Source organism: Siphateles boraxobius, unplaced genomic scaffold (genome assembly GCF_051911475.1).
Source record: "Siphateles boraxobius isolate OS27281-9 unplaced genomic scaffold, OSU_SipBor_1 65, whole genome shotgun sequence".
NCBI lineage: Eukaryota > Metazoa > Chordata > Actinopteri > Cypriniformes > Leuciscidae > Siphateles > Siphateles boraxobius.
This window is the reverse complement of record NW_027509192.1, coordinates 1,946,210-1,972,979: the sequence shown is the minus strand read 5'-3', so window position 1 is coordinate 1,972,979 and position 26,770 is coordinate 1,946,210. Positions and strand designations below refer to the sequence as shown.

Here is a 26,770-nt window from a genome sequence, read left to right as displayed (position 1 = left end):
TGTGTTTGTAGACTCTTCTGAACATCAGAGCGTGTCTGTAACACTTGTGCGCTTTGAATTGGCCATCAGCATCTTCAGGCAGAATGTCAACACGACGAGAGCAGGAGAAATCAGATTCTCCTCCCGCTGGCTGCTAAATAAATAAAGCCAATAAAAGCTTTGCAGGTCACTGACAGTGATACACAACGCTGCTCTGCTGGGACACGAGCACCATGAGTCTGTGTGTGTTTAGAACAATTACATGCCACAATAACATATCAAACATTCACCGATTTTACCAGGGACGTTCCACTTTAAAAATAATAATAATAGCAGGGGGATTTGCATTTGTATGCTGAGCATGATGCAAAACATGTTTTTCTTTAATCAGTATCTGTGTCTTTTCCATAAAAAAAATATAATTTCGAGGTGTAGAGCTGTTGTAGTGTGTTTTATGCACGTTTAGTGGTTCAGATTTTGGAGTCTCCGAAAGCACAAAACACTCAGCGCTCCTGAGCTGTCAGTCAAAGAGCCGCTGGGTAACTGCAATACAAACACAATTATCAGGCTGTGATGGTTCTGCATTACAGAGCCACCCGAACTCAGCAAATCCCTCTGGTCTCTACGCACTAATGAGAGCCCTTAACCAGCACTGAGACACACACACACACAAAGAGAGAGAGAGAGGCCAGGAAATTTCTGAGGCGTTTGAATTTAAACTACCAGGATTCAACTAAGAAGAGTGTTCAGTATTTTAAGTGTATTGTGAGTGTTTCAACTTCGTGAATGTTAGTCCAAACTACAACTATAACGATAACGGCACAGATAAATGATATCGTTGGAATCACGTTCAGAATGACTTTTCCTAGCTAATGAACGATAAAAACACTGACAGCCAGAATCAAGCCTGATTTAAAGAGTTCGAGCATTTAAAACGACAGACAACAAAACTGCAGCGCGCAGAACAGAACAATATCGTCCGCTGGTGTAAACACTAATATAGTTATCATAATAGTTATCATTCTTGATAGGAACGGGCCTCTGACACGTCTTTGGGATAATATTGTGTTCATTTAAAAAAATATTGTTTTAATAGATAGATAGATAGATAGATAGATAGATAGATAGATAGATAGATAGATAGATAGATAGATAGATAGATAGATAGATAGATAGATAGATAGATAGATAGATAGATAGATAGAGAGACAGACAGAGATAGACAGAGATAGACAGAGATAGACAGAGATAGACAGAGATAGACAGACAGACAGACGAACAGATAGATAGATAGATAGACATATACAGATAGATAGATAGATAGACAGATAGACAGATAGATAGATAGATAGATAGATAGATAGATAGATAGATAGATAGATAGATAGATAGATAGAGAGACAGACAGAGATAGACAGAGATAGACAGACAGACAGACGAACAGATAGATAGATAGATAGACATATACAGATAGATAGATAGATAGATAGATAGATAGATAGATAGATAGACATATACAGATAGATAGATAGATAGACAGATAGATAGATAGATAGATAGATAGATAGATAGATAGATAGATAGATAGATAGATAGATAGATAGATAGATAGATAGATAGATAGAGAGACAGACAGAGATAGACAGAGATAGACAGACAGACAGACGAACAGATAGATAGATAGATAGACATATACAGATAGATAGATAGATAGATAGACAGATAGACAGATAGATAGACAGATAGACAGATAGATAGATAGATCGAGACAGAGAGACAGACAGACAGATAGATAGATAGACAGACAGATAGATAGAGACAGAGAGACAGACAGACAGACAGATAGATAGACAGACAGACAGATAGATAGATAGATAGATAGACAGATAGATAGACAGACAGACAGATAGATAGAGACAGAGAGACAGACAGACAGACAGATAGATAGTAGATAGATAGATAGATACAGATAGATAGTAGATAGATAGATAGATACAGATAGATAGAAGATAGATAGACAGATACAGATAGATAGTAGATAGATAGACAGATACAGATAGATAGTAGATAGATAGACAGATACAGATAGATAGTAGATAGATAGACAGATACAGATAGATAGTAGATAGATAGATACAGACAGACAGATAGAACGACAGAGAGACAGACAAACTAGATATAGACAAACTAAGTATAACTAGATTCAACCAAATTATTTTACCTTTAAAAAATGTATCTCCATTACTGCAAAGTTTTGCAACAAATCATGGTTTGAGTTAAAAGAAAACCTTCCAGCTGCAGGACCGATACACACGACCCCCTTCAGGCCCACAATACCCTTTATCTGAACCAGCCCATGTCCTCATCCCTCACACTCTCTCGTTCTCCGTAATTAATAGCACTACAACTTTGACCAATTAAGTTCATGTGCAGCTCACACACCTAAAGCAAACCCCTCACCACACACACACACACGCATTTACAAATGCATGCAAATGAAGCTTCACGCTGTGGAGCGCGCGGGACCCACAGCGGTTTGGAGAGAGGAGCAGTTGATTAACTCCGTCGAGACAAGCCTGACCTTTCCTTAAGATCAACATACATGCGTCTGCGCTTTCACAACACCCCTCTCCACCAAATGTCACCGCTGTAAACCCTCAGACACACGCCAGTCCCCTCTCTCGCCGCCCGGGCCCTTTCTGTCCCCTCAGCACTTCTGAAAGTCTCCGGCCGAAAAGCACAAACTCCAACAAAAGCGGCTCAACACAAAGAGGTCATCAGATATAACGCGCAGAAGCTGCAACACCGCACGCTTTCCTCCTATACTTAGGTGATTCTCGTGTTTTTTTTTGCAGAGTCCAGCAATTCTCACACACGTTTATCTCTCGCACACCTGGTTCGGGCCAGAGCAGGTGTCGTAAGGACAGTGGCTACCGGTCACGCTTGACCCCTCTTGTCATCCGGTGCTCTAAAAATAGCACTTCTGCTTCCCTCGGCAGTGCTATGAGCAAACACTGACATCTGATCCTTAATTATATTTCTCTCCTGCTTTGCTGCTGGTGGGATTCATATCACATTAGTTATGCTTCAGCTCTCTCTGTCCATCTCTCTGTTGATCTAGCGGGTGATAGTGGCGAGTGACGCGCGGACGTGTCGGATAATTAGGTTCTGAAATCAGGGAGATGATCAGGGAACTGTCACTCACAGCGGGCGGTCAGGAGCGAGCCGGGCCATCCTCCATTCAGAGAGATGATTCCTTCAGTAATGCTTTACAAATGCTTTTAAAAGGGTCGTAATGTACATCAGAGGTTCTTGAATTCAAAAGAATAGATCGATGGCCCAACAGCTGCTTTTATTACTATTTCATGATTCAGGTTTTACCTCTCAAACTCTCACTTTCTTGTAGGATAAATAAAATACTGTCTCAATTTCACTTAATAATGTTATTCATATATCAAAACATTCTATTTACTACATATATAGGCTCTACAGTGGAATTAACAGTGCATATCTATGAAAACAAGATAATAACTTATTAGATTGTTTATGCTTTTTATTCTTGTCTCCTTGGAGTGGTTTTTGGGAAACAGGGCTTGACATTAACACCCACCAACCTGCCAAAAGTGTGTGTATTTCAGCAGTGGTGTGTAACACAGTCACTCCTACTAGCCACTTTGACGGGTTGCATTTTATATATATATATATACATTTTTCAATTGTAGTCTTTTAAAAATGCATTTGAAATTAAGTAAGTGCAATGCAGTGTTGTCAAAAGTGTACTTTTGAACACATAGCAAACTGAAATATCTGAAAAGCTCATTTTCCACAGAATAGATACACGATATCAGTCTCTCTCTCTCTCTCTCTCTCTCACACTCTCACACACTCTCTCTCTCTCTCTCTCTCTCTCTCTCTCTCTCTCTCTCTCACACACACAGCGAATGACACACAAACCCGCCTCTCCTCACTCACTCGTTTCATTTCCTACGGATTAATATTGTTGCTGTTACAGGGCTTGCATTTTGGCGTGGGATTGTTCATAATTTTACTCATTACCGCAGATTTTGGGATTTTCAGATTTTCCCGCCTCTCAGCACTAAATTGAGTTTATTGAAAAGAGCTTATTGCACTTAAACAGTCAAACAAACACAAAATAATGTCAAAATGCCATTGTTGGTGAGTATTCACTTAAACACAGTCCGTTATGTTTTAAGTGAAGGGAAACAGTTGAGAAAGAAAACGCATGTGTAACAGTATAATGGATCAGTGTGTCAGGTCTTAAAGTGACAGCAGCCTAATATACCTCCTCCCAAATTGAGACAATATTAAAAATATCTGTATGGCAGTTTTTCCCCATGGTATAGGTGTCAAAATTGTGGCTAGTAAAAATGCTGAGTGTTTAGTAACTTTGGAAAACCACTAGCCACATAATCAATGAAGCCATCTACACTGCATGCTGGTTATTTAGTCACGCTTTTGGTAATCTTGATTTCTCACAACTTGTGTGCTTTTTCTGGGTGAGACTCAGTGAACTGTGGTTCTAATAGAGTCAGACGAACATGCAGTCAAGCACAGAAGATCAACGGCCAAGGTCAGGATTTTAAATTATATATCGTACACCGCCAGAAAACTGAATATTGACATATCCCGTATGAGATCATTCTGTGATACTTTTGTGTTAAAAAAGTTTGAGGCTGGTCGCTATTCACTACCATTATATAGGCCAGCGAGAGCGGGACATTTTTTTTAAACTCTCCTTTTGTGGTCTATAAAAGAAAGAAGGGCATATGGCATTAGAACAACATCAGGGTGAGTAAATGATTACTTAATTTTCATTTTAACGTGAACTATCCATTTAATGCAATGTGGTTGAACTGAGGAGGTGTTTTGCATTGTAAAAGCTCAAGTTTCAATTGTCTTTCCAATCTCAACTAGCAAAAAAAGTATCCTGTCTTTCATGATTCGTCCCTTTTAAAGGAAAAGGAGACTTAGCGAAGTGATACAAAACAGTTGACTTTCACAACTGAAATAAGGCCATCTGAGACACCTGAGGACTCCCTTTATTGTGCTGGCATTGGTTTAAATAAGTGGTAGAATTTCCCACATGACTGAACAGATATGATCACACACATCCACATTATCCTTTCATATCTCGCCAATAAGGAAATGTTGTAGGGCTCAGGCGGGATTGGGCAACATCAAAGCAAGGCTTTAGCCGACACGCTACAGTTAAAATCTCTCTCGCCGGCTATCGACGCTCAAGCTCGGCTCAGATAACCACCGCCTGCCAGTCGCTTGCTCTCATTTATCTCCACAGCCTTCTGCTGATAATTACAGCCACCCTGAACACACACACACACACACACACGGCGTGATTATCACCTGTGGCATCAGCCGGCTCATCCAAGCTCGGGGTCTGTCCCCAGTCCACTTCCAAAATCATCAGACAAGCACTCTAAGCTTCGGGGTGAGCGCCACCGACGAGGCCAAGCTGCACAAACATTCATTTTCGATTCGCCGGAGAAGGTCCAAATGGAAACTGATGATTCAATCCCTAAATGGAGGTCTAGATGTAGTTGACTCGCGCTATCTGTGTGTCTTGCTCTACTAAGTAAAGCCAATTTCTCCGCTCGTCTGGAGTCGTGAGGAGACGTCTGACTGACGGAGCAAACAAAGAGCACATGCACGCGCGGCTGGCTGGTTCTTCAACTTTGGGTACAGGGGAAAGAGATTTCAGCATTCTTTATATCATGAAGGTGAAAAACTTTCATCCTTTGGTAACGAAGTACTTAGCAAATGTGTCATATGTATAAGTCTTATTATTTTATGTTTTCCAAGTCACAGATAGACAAAACAAAAAAAAACTCCGGACATATTAAATGTAATTTTGTTACAATAAATTAAATATTTTAAATGAAACATAGTAAAACATTTCGAACATTAAAATAAAAAATGATTAAATGAAACATAATATATTTGATATTAAATTAAACAGAAAATCAATATAAAATATATTAAGAGTAAATGAAACGTAATTATATAATATATATATTTAGTCATTATATATGAAAAAAATAAATGTATAAAATGCAATTTTTAAAATGATTTTATAAAATATTAGACTTAATATTTGTTTGACATATGAACAACTATATTTAATTGTTTAATTTAATATAATTAATATATTATAAAAATATTTTATTTAATATAATTAAATATTACATGTAATTATGTGCATTTAGATTACATAAAATGATAGCTATAAAATTAGTCTTAGCTAGACAATATAATCTGACATTTGTTTTAAAAATGTTTAGAATGTCATTTACACTATACATAATTGAAATGTTATAGAAAATAACACTGTTGACATTTCAGAAAATAATAATAATAATAAATGTGTGTAATACATATTGTATGATTCACAAAAGGACAGACTTCTCCTGTGATGCATGCATGTCAACTATTTGACATTGTTAGAAGACTAGTAAACCAGTGAGTATGTGTGCAATAAATGTGTTTTAAGAGAGTTTACTTTCTAAAGGTCCACGGGGACAAAAAGAGCCCATAGTTGAAGAAACACCTGTCTAAGAGTTTCCTCGGAAACTGTTCACATGAGACTCCTCACTGATGCTAAATGAAGCTCTATGCTAATGGATTCTCCCTTGGCGTCTTAGACACTTTTTTAAACGCGACCGATAAATATTCAAACTCATCTTCCCACTGCCATCAATTAAACACAGGACAGTTTTGGGAATAATTTTGGTTTGGATCCAGTGAGATCGTCCTGAAGTTTTCAAGGATGATGCATCATGTGGCAGATAGGGGGCATCGCTCTGACAATGTGATTGATGTTACAGCGACTGCTTGTAAGAGACACACCTTAAAGGAATCAGTCACACAACAATGAGAAGTCTTTCATTTTATCACCCTCTTGTCATTATAGATACATTTGTAGTTATTTTTTTGTCACTGAAAAAAAAAAAAAAATAGAATTTTTGAAGACATTAGATCATTTTTAAAAATGATAATTGAACAGCATAATTGAATGTGTTCATCATGCAAAGATATTTATGCTATATATATATATATATATATATATATATATATATATATATATATATATATATATATATATATATATATTGTTTTACATGTTCATGTACCTGTAAAAATAAAAAGGCAAAAATATTTTAGGAAAATATATAATATATCTAATATATTTTCAATATAATTTTTAAGATATTTATCATTATTTATTCATTTTCTAATATTGTTTTATTATTCATATTATTTATTTATATTATTATTCAGCCATTTTAGTATTAAGCTATTTTTAAATATTTAATAAAATAATATATTATTTATTTATTTTAATATGGGTTACGTATGTGTTTATTTATATATTTATATTTTATTATAGAAATTATATATTTTTTTACCCCACAGTTTTTAATCGTATATTATCAGTACATTTAGATACATGTTAAAATGTCTTCTGCATTGTGCCGCAGACAAGTGTGGAATAACATGAGAACAGGTGTGTAAATAATGACATGAATTTTTAATTTTGGGTGAACTGTTCCTTTAAGCAGGAAAGAAAAAAAATCAACCAAAGCTGTAGTGGAGAAATTAATAATCCCAAACAGAGTAGGAAGACATTTACTTCCAAGGAGTAAATTGCTTTAATTGATGCTTGACATAAGAGTGAGGTGTCTGTCTGTTCAACCTCCACAGCACTGAGAGAGAGAGAGAGAGAGAGAGAGAGAGAGAGAGAGAGAGAGAGAGAGAGAGAGAGAGAGAGCGTGAAAATGAGGTGTGTATAACATTCAGATAAATCACACGGCTCCTATAATCTTCTCTCTCATTCAACTCGTCATTCTCTCTTCCATAGACCTGTTTAATCTGTAATGGAGCCTGGTTAGGGAGAGAATCAATGTAAGTACCCTTTATTAGGGGATTTCACAGGCGTAAATAAGTTAGAGCCTCGCAGTGAGGGAGGGGTGGAGGACATGAAATCTTAATGTGCAGTGTGGAGACCAGACAGTCGACGAGGTTTCTCCAGCAGGGCTTAGCATTATCGAGCATCACACGAACACTTAGACTAGGGTCTTGTCGTGCGCCACAAGACCAGGGAGGGAGTTCTCTGGAAAATCACACAAATGTTCAATTGACAGACTGTAGTATATATCTGTAGTAAAAGCACACAGAGGCTGTGCTTCAAAATCGAATGAGCTGCCCTCCTTCAAACATCGACTAGATTCTGTTTATCAACGCCAATTCTTATCGATTCCTAATTTATTCTAAATCTTATTGCGAAACATAATTGTAGGTGAATACCATTAACAAAAATCAGCAGGCTAAAGAACACTATCACAAGGAAATTCTGCCTATGGTTTAAAAATACCACAGCAAAAACAACTGGCCTAACTAATATAAATGTCAAGCATTATTAAAGACAAGTAAACACAAAGTGATTAAAAAAAGCACAAAAAAAAAATTTGCAATGCTCAAATAAATACAACTGAACAAAGATACGACTGAAAGATTTTCAGGTATTCAGGTACAGAAACAGTAATCATATGTAAAATATAACTTCACTTTATAAATAAAATATACATTACAAATATAGTTACAAAAGTTATTCAGTCAAAAACAGCGAGTGAATTTTCTCTTTGTCTTTTGTTGTTTGATTAACGTTATTATAGAGACGGCAGCAGGAATTTTAGGCTGCTGTCACTTTAAGAGCTGCACAGATCCAATATACTGTTACACATGCGTTTTCTTTCTCAAGTGTTTACGTTCACTTAAGACATAACCGACTGTGATTACGAGGATATTTGTGCCATATTTATGTGTGTATTTGTCCAAGGGCAAAAGACACGGAAAGAAAGAGAGAGAGAGAGTGTGTGTGTGAGAGAGAGAGAGAGAGAGAGAGAGAGAGAGAGAGAGAGAGAGAGACATAGAGAGAGAGAGAGAGAGAGACATAGAGAGAACAGAAATATACTGCAAGTATTGAAAAAAAAATGCTTATGGCTTTTTATTAGAGCATCTCCATATTACCATAGCGAAATGCTAATGCTAACGTCAGTTGTGAGCTATTTCCCTATTTCCATGACAAAACATTTGCTCCCTAGCCTCCAAATTGGCCACTTAAAAGGTACCATTTCACTTATCAGGCATTTGCCTATGTAGCTCACTGGGGTTTGAAACTAAACTACCTAAATAACAAAAATATTAAAAAAGTATAAATGATCTTTGCAGGAACTAAATTCGCTAATTGCTTTTCTCGCTAAACGCACTTGTTAATGCACTTCTGCTGGTCATACTACACCACTTTAATTACTCACACCAAAGCCTAATTAGCAGTATTCATGCAACCAGAGGCGAACACAACCTCTATTAGAGCAAAATCATAGCTCAAAGACTTTGCTAGATGCGGGGGTTCGTCGCTATGTTGAGCAGCTAGCGTCACGCGGCGTTTGCGCGTCAACTTTGTCTGGATGTAATCAGCAGTAGCAGAAAGTTTTAGCTCAAAGCTCCGATAAAATATAAGATCTAATTAAGAAGTGAGCAGAACTGCTGATGCAGGACAAGTTATAACCTTTCATATCCTGATGAATATGGATTTCGGGGCACGGAGGAGGCCAGCGTTGGATCAGCATACTTACGGAGAAGCCTTTATAAATATCAGCCGTGACCAGTGCACACGACCTCAGAGCGAGAACCCCCGGTCCAAGGCTCAATGAAGAAAATGAGGTGCTCGAGACAGTAGAATTTAATAAATGCAAGTGATTTAGTGCACATTCAACATGTGCGCGCCATTCTGTTGCCTATGGAAACACCTGTTCTGAGAGCGCTGACACATTTGAGCCTCATGTATTGGATAACATCTACTCTGATATTCTAGAAGAGTTTGTGTATCCAAACTGATATAATATAATATAATTTAATATAATTAATTATATATGTTAAGACATTACTATTACAAAGATATATAATATATACTGTATGTATACATATATATACATATATACTGTATGTATATATATATATATACATATATACTGTATATATATATATATATATATATATATATATATATATATATACTGTATGTATATATATATATATATATATATATATATATATATACACATACAGTATATATTAGCAAGGAAAAAAAATTATATATAATTTCTAAAAAAATATATAATATTATATTATATATAATAATAGTAATAAAGATAAATCTATAATCTAAAATAGTATAATTTATTATTATTATTATATCTTATTATTATGCAAATGTAATATAACTAATATAATTGAATACATTTTGATTATATATATATATATATATATATATATATATATTCTCTGTATAATATTAATAAATGAATAAATAAATATAATAAATTATAAATTTTATTATTTCATATTATGTAAATCAATTATAACATTAATATAATTTAACACGCATACATATATATGAATCTCTCTCTATATATTTTTTTCTCTATACATTTATAATATTTTCTATACATTTATAAATGCATATACAATCGAAAGAAATTATACAATTTATAATTACACACACACACACACACACACACACACACACACACACACACACACACACACACACACACACACACACACACACACACACACACACACACACACTATATATATATATTAGTATTGCATATTATGTAAATAAAATATTATATATAATTTTACACATATACAAATACACTTTATAGTTTTTATTTTATTCACACACAAGACGCTTTTCAAAACCACAATAATATTAATATTAATCATGATAATAAAAATATATTTTATTATTTCCTATTATATAAACCAGCCACCAGCAACTCCCTGACTCTTATAAAAAATATTGCTATGAATCATGGGTATTGTTCAATCCAGATCATAAGATGCAGATGGATTTAGAGCTCTTTATGAAACTAAATGTTTATCAGGTATTATGATGAGATAAAAAAAGCCCAACAGAATATTTTTCTGTGCATCAAACTGATCTTTTCAGCACAAACCCATACAGAAGAGTAAACTAAACCGTATCTGAGTCGAACACAATGTCCTGACAAAACAAGCCTAAACTGGCACGTCCTGCTGCAAAGTTTCCAATTATGGGGATGAAAAATGGCTGGCGCTGATTGTGCCGTGATCGATCGTAACCTATAAATCTTCTGACCTACATACAGTAATGTAATAGGGTTAAAAGATCCACTTTCCCCCAACTACAATAGATTCAACGCTCAACCATCTCTCGAACCGTGATTGCTTGGGTATAATAAAAAAAGAAAAATATTAAACCTAATTTTTGCTGCAATATAAAAATGTCAAGGTATTAAGCCTTGTTTTTTCTCGTGCTAAGCCTAAACCTAACAAAATTGAATGAGGTTTATACTTGAAACAAGAATCAGGAATGTTGCCTTAAGGGCGAGAAAAGTAAATTTAATTCTAAATATATTTTCAAAAAATTGCTTTTACACCAAACAAACAAACAAAACGGTCTAATGTGAAAGAGCCCTCAGGGAATAAAAGCGTGAAGTATACAGATTTGAGACTTGATGGACGAGCGAGCGACGACACATTCAGTTGACGCACATGTCGACGGTCTCCAGAGCCAGCAAACACCGCACAAACTGAAAACACAGAGGGTGAAGGCAAACAATGTTAGATTTATTATTTATTTGTTGTTAATTCAACCCTGCCAAACCAGATAAGCATGTTCCTCTGTGATCCAGACGCTCTGAGAGCTTATCTCATTAACATTTGGAGTTACGCTTAAACCCTCTCCAGAATTAAACTTCTAAAAACACCTGTTTCTGAGCCTGTGACAAACACATTCCAGTATTTCAAGTTTTCAGGGCAACCGAGACCCCCATGTTCAATCTCTCTCTCTCTCCCTCTCTCCTGCAACAAATACAGCACAGTTCTCTCCTGCTGTGTTTCCTCACAGATAAAACATGTGTTTATACCATCTCTGAATGTCATTATAAAGCCTGCGATACAATGGCAAATGCCGAGGGATTCTGCACAAAGATGTGGAAGTTCTCTCAAAGATTTTCTATTTTCCTCCGTGCTTGGAGAAACCGTGGCATCAGGGACGGGCATCATCTCCTGAGAAACCACTGTAGTCGCGCTGCCATTCAAAATTCATGCGTGCCAAAGTGAATGAATGGCACACAGGGCTCGATTTAAAGATGTTTAACTGCGGTTTTAGCATATGGAAATCAGAAAGATTCACATAAATGCGCAGGACTCCCAAAGGAACGCACCAGTTTTTCCTGTTTACTTTTCTCTAAAGATTCCTGCCTCTGACCCAGATAAACCGGATATCTTGTTCACCTCCCTGGGACAGAGAACGCTGGGAATGGGTGCCAGTGCGGTGAACAAGGAAACGGAGCGAGAGAAGACTGAAATAACTGAAATTTTATTACTTTTTTGGGAACGCATTACAAGTAACGCTTGTAAGTTATGTAATCAGATTACTTTTTTTCCAGTAAGAAGTAACACATGACTTTTAAATTTACAACAAAATATAATAAGTAACGCAAGTTACTTTGTTTAAGTTACTGTATATTGTCTGACAGCTCTTCTGTCCCATGTTGAGAAATCGTGAGTAAGTGCAGAAGTGTTGTGTGCGCTGTGAAAACATGACGATTATTGTCGTTCTAGACTAAATGTGAGCATTTACTCATCTCACTTGCACAAAAAGACACTCAGTGTTCTTCAAAATTAATGAAAACAGTCAAATGCACACTTATTACATTGCATCAAAATTTCACATTTAATTTAATGTTACTAGCAGTAACACAGCAGTGTGTGTGCGTGTGTTTACAAACTTTCATGTTAGATGAGATTATTCGAGATTAATCGATTTGACAACACTAAAATGGTAACAATAATAATTGTAGGTCACACTTTAGTTTAGGGTCCAATTCTCACTATTAACTACAACTCAATAAACTCGTAATTACTGCTTATTAACAGTCAAGTAAGGTCGTTAAGTTTAGGTATTGGTAGGATTAAGGGATGTAGAATATTGTCATGCAGAATAAAGCATTAATATGTGCTTTTAAGTACTAATAAACAGACAATATATGCATGCTAATAACTAACTAGTTGATAGTGAAAATTGGACCCTAAACTGAAGTGTTCCCTAATTGTATATTTCAGCCATTGTAAAGGTTCCCTACAATTCAAGCCAAATCTACAGCAACCCAAAAGTAAAAGTGCGATCCTAAGACATCCACTGTAAAAGTAATGAAGTTGCTTTTTGTAAGATTACCACAACAACACAACGCCCTACTGTTAAAAGTAAAATATATTCACTCTGACAAACACTGTACTCGATCCAAACACTGTACAACATGAAGAAAGGGTCTTTCCCCAGCACTTGATTAAAATAAACCGTGATTACAGTGAAAATGGAAGTGCGTTCACAAGCAGAACACTTGTGCGGTCCACTAGAATGGGCTAAAGAAAAGCAAGCAAACGGCTTAGTGAAATTTTGTCTCAAAGATGCTTATGAAGCGTTCTGAAGGAGGCTGACTGCGGCAGATTTTAAATCCTCATCTCACAGTGAGTGAAAAGGCTACAACTGGAGGGGGGAGCGGTTTATTCCTCCACGTAAAACCCTGGCGAATGAGGAGGATGGGGGTAATCTCTACAACACTGAGTAACACTCATTAAACCAGGAGAATTAGTTCGGAAGGATAGTTTGCGGAGGAGCGGGAGGCTGAACTTTCTGAACCGTGTGTTGCGGGAAGCTCTTTATCTGGGAAAAATGACCGCAGAAACTGTGCCGCCCATCTTCGCGAAAGTTTGAGACGCACACTGTGTTTGTGAGTTCAGCGGGAGTTTTTAATGTTGGCGTGAGCTCTAGGGTTCTGAGACAAACAGAAGGGCATGCAGGAGCTTTGATCATATCACAGCTGCAAAATACACAAACACTAAACAAGAGTCACATCCCATAGAGAGCGCAATGTATTAAAACAAATCTGTGGCCAAAAATGAGAGTATCTGCGCGTTTCGTTCATTTTGAGTATACCTACGGGGGAAACTGGAACTGGGTCAAATGCAAATCCAAAAAACTAAACCAAAAAAAAAACTTGGATTAAAAGAAAGAACTTCTTACAAATATACCACGCACATAAATAATTCTCAAAAATAGAATGCAAGTCAACATGAAAGGGCTTTAACAAGCCATTTTACTTGCCTATTGTCACACATTTTAAGTAACACAGGATTGTCAATAGTTATTAAATGAAAAATAATTTCTAGTGACATCAAAAAAAAAGTCAAAGCTTACAACGACAAACTTCTTTGGAATAATGCACACTGATGAATTATTACCAATAGATCAGAATAAATATTAAGAATTATGAAAAAAGTGTTATATAAAAATATATATAGCTTAAAATAAGATTACATTTTGCTTAAATTTGCTTGATGTTTTTTTAAGTAACTATATATTTATTGAGAAAAAAATATAGCAAAATGTTAAAAATGTTTATATGTATTTTGTTGAGCAAACATGAATTGAAACATGAATTAAATATATTTTATATAGGCCTATATATATCAACAAAAAATATTTTATATATCTCAAGTGTGATATTGTTTTTTTGTAATTTTGAGCAAATATTGCATAAAACGAGAGATTGAAAATACTACAAGCATTGGAAAAAAGTAAATGAGGAAATAGATAGAGTAAAAAAAAGCTTTTACCTTTTGCTGAAATTCGAAAAGAAAGTGAACAGTCAATTTTTATTTCATGTTGACTAAAAAGAAAGCATCACATGAGTCCGTTCAGTCATTCTCATAATCATCAAATAATGTCTTGGTTCCTCTATCATGTGATTCTCATCCCCTCACATTGGCTTTTTCTTAATCCATTATTACACATGCTTTTGCTAATCATAGTTTTATCAAGGTTAGGCATTAAAATACAAACAGAAAAGCTCCTGTCCAATCACGCGCTGCGGAGGAGTGGAGCTCATGCACTTCCTGTCGTTCTGCCGCCCACTAATCTGCTGTCATGTGTGCGACTGCAAAACACGGTACGCTGAATAAATTCACATTATTTCACCAGCGGATTTAGATTTGGAAAGATGCAGTGTTGTGCTTTAATATATTAACCTCTCTTAATATCTCAATTTGTTCTCCGAGACGCCAGTGAGAAAAACAGAGAGCAAACGAGAGCTGCTTTATTTCCTGATGAGCAAATTTTGAATGAGATCATTCAGTGAAGTATTCGTCACACTGATGCAAAGAGACTTTTGAATGATTCATTAAAACGTCCAGCTCAAAAGAGTCATGTGATTCGGACTGTACTACCACGGTTAAGGAGTGCCGTAACTGTAAAATAACTTTAACGCACAGCCTTGACTGGCTTATTTATTTTTAAATGACCACAACTGCAGTATGATAAAAAAAACTCCTTGTGGAATGATTAATTACATTTATTATTAACAAGATTTGTAAGTTTTCATAAGTAGATGTCAAGTGTTTTAGAAGGCAAACTCATTGTTTACCAGCCCGAGTCAAAAGAGCTCATGCCCAGGTATATAAAGCTATTCCAGGTTGTTCATTTCATTTATGCAAAAATCAGGAGGTTTCCAAAAACAAATATGCAAATAAAGCAGCGTTTCCAAACCACATGTTTAAGAAAACAAAATTGGTGCAAAATAGAAAAATTATATTATTTTGGAGATTCAATGTGAAAGAGTTTAGTTAGTTAGTTAGTTAGTTAGTTAGTTAGTTAGTTAGTTAGTTAGTTAGTTAGTTAGTTAGTTAGTTAGTTAGTTAGTTAGTTAGTTAGTTAGTTAGTTAGTTAGTTAGTTAGTTAGTTAGTTAGTTAGTTAGTTACATGCCCTAAAGGCTACATTATTGTAATGCTCTACTGGGTGGTTGCCCTGCACGCTTAATAAACAAAGTCAAGTTGGTCCAAAATGCAGCCGCTAGAGTTCTTACCAGAACCAGGAAGTACGACCATAATAGCACGGTTCTGTCAACACTGCATTGGCTCCCTATTAAACATCGGATACATTTTTAAATATTGCCAAAGCACTAAATGGTTTAGCTCCCCAGTACTTGAGCGAGCTCTTAACGCATTATAGTCCTTCACGTCTATTGCGATCTCAACATACTGGCCAGTTGATAATATCTAGAATATCTAAATCGACTGCTGGCGGTAGATCCTTTTTTCTATTTAGCACCAAAACTTTGGAACAATCTTCCTAACATCGTCCGGGAAGCAGACACACTCTGTCAGTTTAAATGTAGACTAAAAATGCATCTCTTTTACCTGGCATTCACATAGAACATTATACATTTCTATTATTCAAATCAGTTAAATGCTTATTAGGCTGCATAGATTAGGTCAACCGGAATATAACACTCGATGTACTCGTTACATCATAAGAAGAATGGTATCTACGCTAATGTTAGTCTTTGTTTATTCCGATGTTTACTAAAGTCAGCCGGATCCGGGCCGTATCCAGATCAGATTGTGGACCTGCATCTGGACCCATCCACAACACATCCCTGAAGTGCCAGCCTCATCATCCCTGTGAAGGCCTCATCGACACGACAGCCGTCGGCACCGATCCTCAACAAACTCGTCTCCATACCAGAGTGATGACTCTGATCTTAAACCAGAATGAACTGGATAAATATTCTGAATGTTCTGATCCAATCTGACTTCTGACCTGTAATGTTGCCTGAATCATAATCATACACTGTTGGTTCATTGGCCAGAGGAGAACTGACCCCCGACTGAGCCTGGGATCTCCCAAGGTTTTTTTTCTCCATTCTGTCACTGATGGAGTTTTGGTTCCTTGCCTTGCCTTTTGGCTTGCTTAGTTGGGGACATTTAATATTCAATAATATTATTGATCTGCCTTACTTAAGGTGGACGATGACGCAAGTTTATTCTAGAAACAAACTTTGTTGTGTTATATTTTTATGTTATCACCGTGAAGCTGCTTTGATACAATCTGTATTGTAAAAAGCGCTATATAAATAAAAGGTGACTTGACTTGACTATAAAAATATTATAAATTAAAAATGATCAACTTTGACGCTAGGTGCGATTAATCAAGATTAATTACAGAAAAATGTTAGAGAATTAGGTAATTTTTAACACACACACACACACACACACACACACACACACACACACACACACACACACACACACACACACACACACACACACACACTTATTTATATTTTAATCGAGTACTTTAATCAAGGAATCGTGACAGCCCTAATATATATAAACAGTTCTGTTCAATTTAATCTAATAAAATTTATAGAAAAAATGCAACCCAACCTTCACATTATTCTGGATTTTTTTCAGTACAGTTTCAAAGTCTGTACAAAGCCCTGGTTTAGAGTTTCCAAAGATTTTATATATTTTGAGGTATATGCAGTGTAAAAATCAAACCAATCCAACAAGAAATCATTTGAAAGTGACCGAAATGTTTAGAAGAACATCTCTTTAAAGATCTCTGACCCATAAACAGCAAAACTCTCCATCCAGACTCTAAAGTCTTCATAAAACGTTTCAGTGCCTCTGCTATCTGTTCCACTACCCCTGATAAAACCACCATTTTTCCACCCGAGTGATCCGATCTCAGCCTGGTGTAAAAAGCTCTCGCCACCAACCTGCACACCTCCACAGCTTCAGCAGCAACAGAGAAACATTCCCTATTCAGATTCAGCTGGTGCTCCATCACCCTGCTAACATCTGAACTCCCTGTTTTCTCCGCGTGTGTTTCTGACAGCGCAGACGACAGCTCTGCTTCAACAGGGAGCTGAACTCATCCTTTGGAGGGAAGAGCGTGAGTCTCTGGAGGAGCGGAGCATCACTTTCCTGTCAGAGACGCCTGTGGGCCGCCGTCGTGGAGGCGTAGAGACAGATAACGCAAGACAAGCAACTTACAGCGGCCCTCGGAGTCTGCAGCGCACAAACAAGAGATGAGAAGCTGTGCTGAGGGCTCTATCCAGTACGACATCACTTCCTGTGTCTACTCACAGCGGCCACAAAACGTGTGTCCAGCCTGGTGCATGCTGGGAGCAATTCTGTTTTTTTCCACTTATAATGTCAGACAAGGGTTCACTTAATACATGAGCATTTACAGCCCTTCTGAATCAAGAGGCTTTTTTTCTTTGTCAGGGAATGTTTCATTTAACAGAATTTTACAGATAATTAATTTATTCAATGTACTGAATTTCATACCAATGTAACATATATATATATATATACTGTATACACACACACACACACACACATATAATATATACATAATATATGTATATATAGTCACACTATAGATTAGGGTCCAATTCTCACTATACAGTATATGAATAATTATTCATTCATGTTGATGTAACACACACACATATACATATATATATATATATATATATATATATATATATATATATATATATATATATATATATATATATATATATATATATATAACGAATAAAAAAGGTTTTGCTACTGTACCTTTAAGACTTCTATAGTAAATACCTTTTTATACAAGTTAAATGTTTCACCTGGAAAATGTAACTTGCCTACCATAATCCATTTTTTATCAATTAGTATGTCGCCCATTCACTTTCCTTTGAATACCAGCAGAAAATACCATGTAAATACCATGGTATATGAACATGGAAATCATTCAGTAGCACAGAAAACCAAAAGTGTTATCATGGGATACCATCACTGTACCAAGATACTTTTTTTGTAAGTGAATAATAAAATAATCTGATTACCATCACTGCAACATGGTACCACCATGAATATGTTTGTAAAAGAACGCTAACATCCAATCTGATCCGATCTTTCCACAAACAGGATGTTTGTCTGCCAGTTCTTTGGATATGCTGTCACCTATAATGATTCGTTTTCAACCTCTCATTCGGGCGTCTGTGCCTTTTACTGCCCATGTTGAGAAGAACTGTCAAAGTTAGAGAATGACAGGACCATCTCTCCAGCTGTCAATCAAACAGAAACCCATTTCCCCCGCCACGGCTTCCTGCTATTTCACAATGCTGGATTAATCGCACCAAATTGTTCTGCCAAAACAACTGTTGTTCCTCGCTCCTATATACACTCCATACATATATCATATCTTTCAAATTCATCTCCGATTGGGCCTCCTGTCAGGGTCTTTGGCATTTGTGAATTCCTGGTTTGTGCATGTACAAGCCTGCAGATGTTGAAAGACTTCAGAGATGAGATCTCACATCACATCAAACAACACTATGTCTTTCAGTTTCTTGTCTCCAGGTGACTTTATTCAGCAAATGTGAATGGAGAACCACCAAAGTCAACATTAAACGGCATTTATAACCAATTTTACTGATATAATGTGTCATTCAGAGTGAATGTTAAAGAGAATTGTATGTCATTTTTGTGCTAAATAAGAGCACAAATGTGCATTACGAAGGTAAATGGAGTCTGTTTTGATTTCACGTTGACTTTAAAGCTTTCTCAGCCATGACTAGATGAGCAAACAGCACAGAGTCGACTAGAGAGCAATATTAATCTCAGAGCAGTGCTGTCTCTATTAAAGTTAATGTACGTTTAACAGTTTCATATTTCGGTCACAGAAACAGCATCTCTAATGATCCGCGACGCACTACACAAGCAGCTAACAGCGCACAAACCTAAGAGATAGCGAGCGAGAGATGACCAAATGAAAATAAAGAGAGTTTTTTTGCAAAGTCAGAGTGGGATTTATCTAAAAGAGACAGTTCACCCAAAAACATCATCATTTACCAACCCTCATACTCCGTTTCTTTAGTTGAAAACAAAAGGATAATGTTTGAGTCATTTTAAAGGCTTCAAAATTACAATAAAAGTAGTTCATAAGACTTAAAAAGTCTTACTATAATAAAACAAGCTGAAAATTAAGTAGTTATTCAACAAAGGTCTTGACATCTGCCCCAGCTCTCCTACAGAATTTATGAACAAATAAATCCGTTCATTTTTGATCAATTGATTCAGTTCACAATTCCAATCTGAATGACTAATTCATGAACTCAATGATTCATTATCGATTCGTTGACTCACTTTGCTCAGTGGTCTTTTGATCACACATTTAAAGACTTGTTTTCTCCTTTTGTGTTTCACAGAACAGTGATACAGGTAATTGAGTAAATGACGACAGAATCCGCACTATTCAGTGAAGTAAACTCTGTTCCAGATGGCACACATACTCATCGTGTACACCAACAATCATTGCAATAATTCACCGTATCTACCCTGTCATGAGAAATCTGGCATCAGCAGCATAATGATTTTCTCTTTATCTCGCCATCCATTTGAATCATACTGTCATTCTCTCTTTCACCACCCACAGCTGATGGTTTAATCATGAGAGAGAGAGAGAGAGAGAGAGAGAGAGAGAGAGAGAGAGAGAGAGAGAGAGAGAGAGAGAGAGAGAGAGAGAGAGAGAGAGAGAGAGCGAGCTCTTTATCAGGAGCCCGTGTGGATTATGTGAGATCTTTACCTTCAAGTCCCTGGACTTTACATAACGGCTGACATTGTTTGCACAGAAGGGAAGACATCAACGGGATTATCACTAATTCAAGATGCTGAAAATCACCGATAACCCTTGACTAGAGTTGGGGACCGAGAACCGGTTCTGACAGCAGTTGTGCGGATGAATCCAAAATGGCGCTGATGAGTTGCGAGTTTGAATCAAATGTGATGGGAGAGAAATAATGAGCAGCACAAATACAATAGAAGTAAAAATAAATAAACAGGCAAGACATATTTCTATTGCATTGTTCACAACAACAAACTTACAACAAGAACGGTGTAGTCAGATTCACGAATGAACGACTCTTATGAGCCGGATCTTTTTAATTGATCAAGTCACAGACAAACTCACAAGTCAAAAGTGATTCTCTGAATCACTGAATCAGTTTCAGAGGTTATTAAATACTCATCCGACTCACACATCTATCCATTCATCTATCCATCCATCCATCCATCCATCCATCCATCCATCCATCCATCCATCCATCCGTCCATCCGTCTATCTATCTATCCATCTATCCATCTATCCATCAATCTATCTATCTATCTCTGTCTATCTATCTATATATATATATATATATCTGTCTGTCTGTCTGTCTATGAAAAAGTATTGTAATGAAATAAAAATACAAAACAAAAAAATACATGCATACATAAATGTTTATACAATAAAAATGTTTAAAAATTGTAATGAAATAAAAATACAAAACAAAAAAATACATGCATACATAAATGTTTATACAATAAAAATGTTTAAAAATAAAAAAAATTGTGCGCACACACTATATAACTATATATTGATATAGTGTGTGCATATTTTTATACATATTTTTATGCATGTTTTTATTTTTTAAATTTTATTTTATGAATAATTTTTATTTTATTTATTTTTTACTATTTTTAGATTATTCATGTGTTTTATATATATATATATAAAAAAAATCCACATCCACGCTGTAAGTCAGTGCGCTTCTTGTTGAGGGTCCTGGAGCGAGAGACCTCTGCTCTCCTCTGCATCTGTGTTCAATCCCACGGCTGAGAGCAGCAGATGTGTGGCGGCGGGGAGGAGATGCTCGGGTAGTGTTTAAACACAGAAACGTGAGACGCTCCGTCTCGCAAAATCATTGAGCAGACGTCACACACATCTGCCCGTCAGGGCGCAAACACACACGTCTCGACACCACTAAACGAAAGCGTCTCTCCACTTTTACATGCTTGTTTGGCCAACAAGACTCCGCGCCAGCCAAACAAACAGTCAAAAGAGAGTTTGGAGGGTTTCTAAGCCTTCTGGGTGAATAATTCACTACCCTTCAGGGTCACAGAGGAAATAAACTGATGTTCATACAGCTAGAACACTTATGAGGCCACATGCTCGCCGCATACATCGACTGACACGAGTCTCGAAGTAACTTCTGTTCGGTCTCCTGCCAGATGTCATGCAAGTCGATGTTATTTATGTTTTTATTTGCAGGTTTTAACCTATGCAATGCCGCTTTTGAAAGTTTTCTTCATCACCACATCAAGACTACTTGAATGTATTCAGTGTTTTTCCTAATTTAGAATAAGGTATTTTCACCAAATATCCTGTGTTGGAATTGATTTGTTAATAACGTGATGTGATCAAATATCAACCCTCTTGTCTGTCTGTCTTCTGTATTTTGCTTAATGTTTTTCATAATTTGTTTTCTTCTTTTGGGACAGTGAGAAATAAATAAATTGCTACTACAATTTAAAATATTTAATTTGACCAACCACACTGTTTGGTGAAATACATTTTCCATTAGCTCAACATATTATTTCTGACTGTTGCCACAACTGATCAAATTCAATTAACAGAAATTCAATTGGAAAATTTAGATGTGGCCAGTCACTAGAAAATTGTGGGTTGGAGAGGTCTGAAATCATGTTGTTTCAATATGTCAATGCATACTGAACCGTTTCAAATTTTAATATGACGCTGTCCATCCAAGTTTGGTGCAATGTTTTTTTTTTTGTAGTTGCAAGTAAAACAAAGTTTAATCTTGTAAAACAACCTCCATAGTAATCTATTTCAGTCTTTCCATTTCAAAATCTCACATTTAATTAAATGTGTTATACTCTTTGCAATCATGAAAGTTAATATTGTTTCAAAATAAATCCTATACCATTTTCTTCAATGTACATGCAACAAATATAAGTCACATATCTGCTACACCCTGTAAAAACAAATGTGTCATTTACACGTCCTCTGAGAACTCCGTAACATACACAACATGCAATGAAACCGGCACAGTCGCCACACTCATGACAGATGTGATGGTTTTCATGCCTGGAGTCGGTGATCATACACACACATACAGATGTGTCGTGTGAGTGAATCTGAAGTGGGTTGTCATCTCTTCCAGATGGCCGACTCAAAACACTTCATATGACGGACCGGGAAAACAGCACAGAGTCTGTGAACCGCTTAGCAACAGGGTAAATCCTTGACATTTTTAAAAAGCTTTAGTTGAAGAAGAGAGAAATAAAGTGAGAGAGAGAGAGAGACTGTCACAGTCTAATTCTGCACAATACTTGCTGCAACAGACACACGTCCCTTTCAGCCCAGATTTGGGGATAAAACCAGCGTCCTCCACTGAAGCAGCTAAATTATTTTTAGAAGGGAAAGAGGAGAGAGAGAAAGAGAAAAAGAGAGAGAGAGAGAGAGAGAGAGAAAGAAAGAGAAAAAGAAAGAGAGAGAGAGAGTGAGAGAGAGAGAGAGAGAGAGAGAGCGAGAGAGAGAGAGAGAGTGAGAGAGAGAGAGAGAGAGAGAGAGAGGGAATTGTGGGTCGCAGATTCAGCAGCGGTTACGGATTACCGCTTGCTTGTAAATCCCATCAGAATGGATTGAGAGAAAATGAGAGAAAGAGAGAGAGTAAATAAGAGAGTTCCAACCTATCCGCTCACAAATCTGTGCGTTGCTTCAGTTTATGAGTCTCGCTCTCCTGCAAAGGATCAAACTTTGACTTTCAGAGGACAATATTACACTCTCAAAAAGAAAGGTTCTTTATTGGCATCGACGGATCCATGAAAAACCTTTAACAACCATGGAATCTTTCCATTCCACAAATGGTTCTTTATAGTTGTAGGGTATGGACCAATCAACACACACTAATTATTCATTATATACAAAGGTTTATGAAACTCCAAAACTAACAGGCAAATGAACGAACACAAGGGCAGAAACAGTGTCATGTTACAGGGCATGATAAGGAGATTTCACGACCTCCACAGGAATGTGGCCACATACTCAAGAGAGAGACTATGGGGAAGACAGAAACCCTCTTTAAAACAGACTTTGCTGCATTAATCATAGACTAACTGATCTATAAATGAACATGCATTAAACTGTGAAAGAAACGGTGTAAATGGTTTACTGTCTCGTGTACTATTATGTATATATTATGGTATGTACCTTGGTATACAACCAACTAACGATCAATGTAACCTCACCTGTATCATGCCTCCTACCTAATTAATCCTCATTTAATGCCTCACACTTCGATGTACTTCACCGTCTTCTAGAATGCAGTGTGGATGTGTTATAGCTATCTGAACATTAATGAAGGTATAATCATGCTTGGGACAAAGGCTCGTAACTCAACTAAGAGCCACCTTCCCTCTCAGACATGTCACCTTTCTTATTGGTCGAGTTCAACCCTTAGGGGAGGATCTTTTCCAGGCTTTATTAGAGACAGTCCACATGTGACCTTCCTCTCTTAGTTCTTTCATCCAGCTGCAACACTGTTCTGGTGATCCTGGGGAACCCCCTCCCCCTCCACGGGGGCCCCAGGGCCCAGCAGGCCTGGATCCAACCAGATATATGTGCTCATGCAGGAGAGAGAAGACACTCTCACAATGACTCTTATGAGTCATTTCTTTTAACTAAATGGTCAAAATAAATTCAAAATGTCCCAAATGTCTCAAATAAAAAACATGAATTTTAAATATACAAATCATAGAACCTAACAAAAAAAAAAAAAAAATATATATATATATAATATAAATAACTATATAGGACAATTAATAAACATTTCAAATTATTATTATTATTTATACAAAAATATGTACAATTTTAATATTGACCATTTATACATAATAATTTAAAAGTCTTTCTAGTTATTTTCACAAAAATACAATGGGGCCAGTGTAGTTTGTTTCACACAAAAAAATGCTTTTATGAGTAATTTCTTTTAATGAATCCTTCAAAAGACTCAAACTCAGAAATGACTGGTTTGAAACAGCTTGAAATTTAGACCTGTTTAATATACAGTGTTAATTTACAGTGTATACAGTTTGTCTATACTGTATTTAATTATTATTTGAGACATTTAGTGGCATGCAAAGGAGATTTTCACAAGCAAATCGGTTCATTTGGCTCATGTACTGTAACTGAAGTAGTGGTACTTGTTGAATGTCAGTCTATTGTGGAATCATCGATTTTAGACGTACCTGCTCCTGAACAACACATAAGAAAGCAAACCGCTGTCTCTTCCGGAGTAAGTGCCTGAATAAGCTACAGTCCTCAGATGAGCTACCTGGTCTCCCAGTCACAAACTCATTCAGTGCTAATCAAACGTTCTCCTGAGGATTTTACACTGCAGAAACATTTCCAATAAAGCTCCGCCGTCTCTGACAGGCAGCCATTTCCTCTCGTTCGAGTTAGAATCTTAAAGTGACATAGCAGTGTTTTACGAGGTGTAAAGATCGGACTATATTTGATCACACACACACTGAGGCCCAGAAGGACTCTCAGTGTCTCACTCGTCTCTGTATGGGACGGGACAGCAGCATGACAGAACCTACTGAAGCTTTACTTGCTTCATTTTACCAGCACATTAAAGGTTTGTCAGTCCCGTGAACCAGAAACCAATCGCTCTACAGCAAACTGAAGTGTCTCACCGTGATGACTTTTTTCAGATGTTGGACTGTGATTCATGCGCAAGATTCAGTTATCAAACTTATTAAGATCATATCAATTAATCTCCTAGCTTGTTTGAGTACTTTCTTAAAGTTCAGAATGCAGCATCTTTAAGTGAGCCTGATTTGATTCGAACAAAACTTGTTTATTGCTAATCAATGAGGCATGTGTTCATTAACCTGTGCACAGAAGATCAGTGAAAAGAAGGAAAACATTTGTTCAAACACTCACAGCTGTCTGTTCCTCCCAAATGAGTCCATTTATACAACGTGTTCCAGTTAGTGAAGATTCATGAACTCAAAGCGAGTTTTAATGTCTGATGCTGAAGGAGGAAAACTTCTGAAGTTCCTATAGTAACACTAGAGAATGTTCTGAAGTCACTATATGATTCTATAGAAGCTTCTGAAGATGCTAAACATTCCACAGCTCTAGAACTTAAGTTTCATTGAGGTTAGGGAGAAAATACCTAGAAAATGGATTATCAATCGTCTGTCCATCCATCCATCTATCCATCATCCATTCATCAATCCATCAATCATTCATCCATCCATCCATCCATCCATCAATCCATCCATCCATCCATCTTTCATCACCCATCCATCAATCATCCATCCATCCATCAATCCATCCAACCATTCATTCATCAATCCATCATCCATCCATCTGTTCATCATCCATCAATCAATCCATCAATCCATCAAACATCTATTCATCAATCATCATCCATCCATCTATCAATTTATTCATCCATTCATAATTTATTAATCCATCCATCGCTTTTTAAACGTTTCTCCAAATGTTCAAACAAACCTATGTCAAGCCGACAACATTAATAGTTTGTCTCACTAGCTTTCAAATTGCACTTCTGCATCCTGTTTGCTGATTCAAATTCAGGAATTCAACTATAATTTAAAAGGTATTCACAGTGGAATTATATGTGTCTGTAGCACCAACTGAGTTAAATGCCGAATATAAATTGTTAATAGTGTTAGGGATTTGAACAATAACAATGAGCAACAGGGATATTGTTGCTTGGCTCAGCAAGAACCGCTATAAACAGACCAAAAGCACAAACAAGTACAGGATATTGAGAACATCCTATGTATATTTAAAACTTCACGTGAAGATGCTAAAAGCATGTTAATGCTAAATCTCAATAGGTCTGAACTCAGAGCAGGGTGAGGTGAGAGAAGAGAGCAGAAGATGAGAGGAAGGGAGTAAACAAGGACACGATGAATGAGAGGAGAGGT

General features: G+C 36.6%; 1 protein-coding gene across 2 annotated transcripts in view; it reads right to left on the bottom strand.

Moving 5' to 3' along the window:
- Positions 1-26,770, bottom strand: part of plxnb2b (plexin b2b) — a 151,956-nt gene that overhangs the window by 56,059 nt on the left and 69,127 nt on the right. Inside the window, exon 2 of one of the 2 annotated variants that reach the window (XM_077210131.1) lies at positions 7,646-7,718. The exons of the other annotated variant lie outside the window; for it this stretch is intronic. The gene's annotated coding sequence lies outside the window, so the exon portion shown is untranslated. The remainder of the gene's footprint in view (positions 1-7,645; positions 7,719-26,770) is intronic. 2 annotated transcript variants of the gene reach the window in all.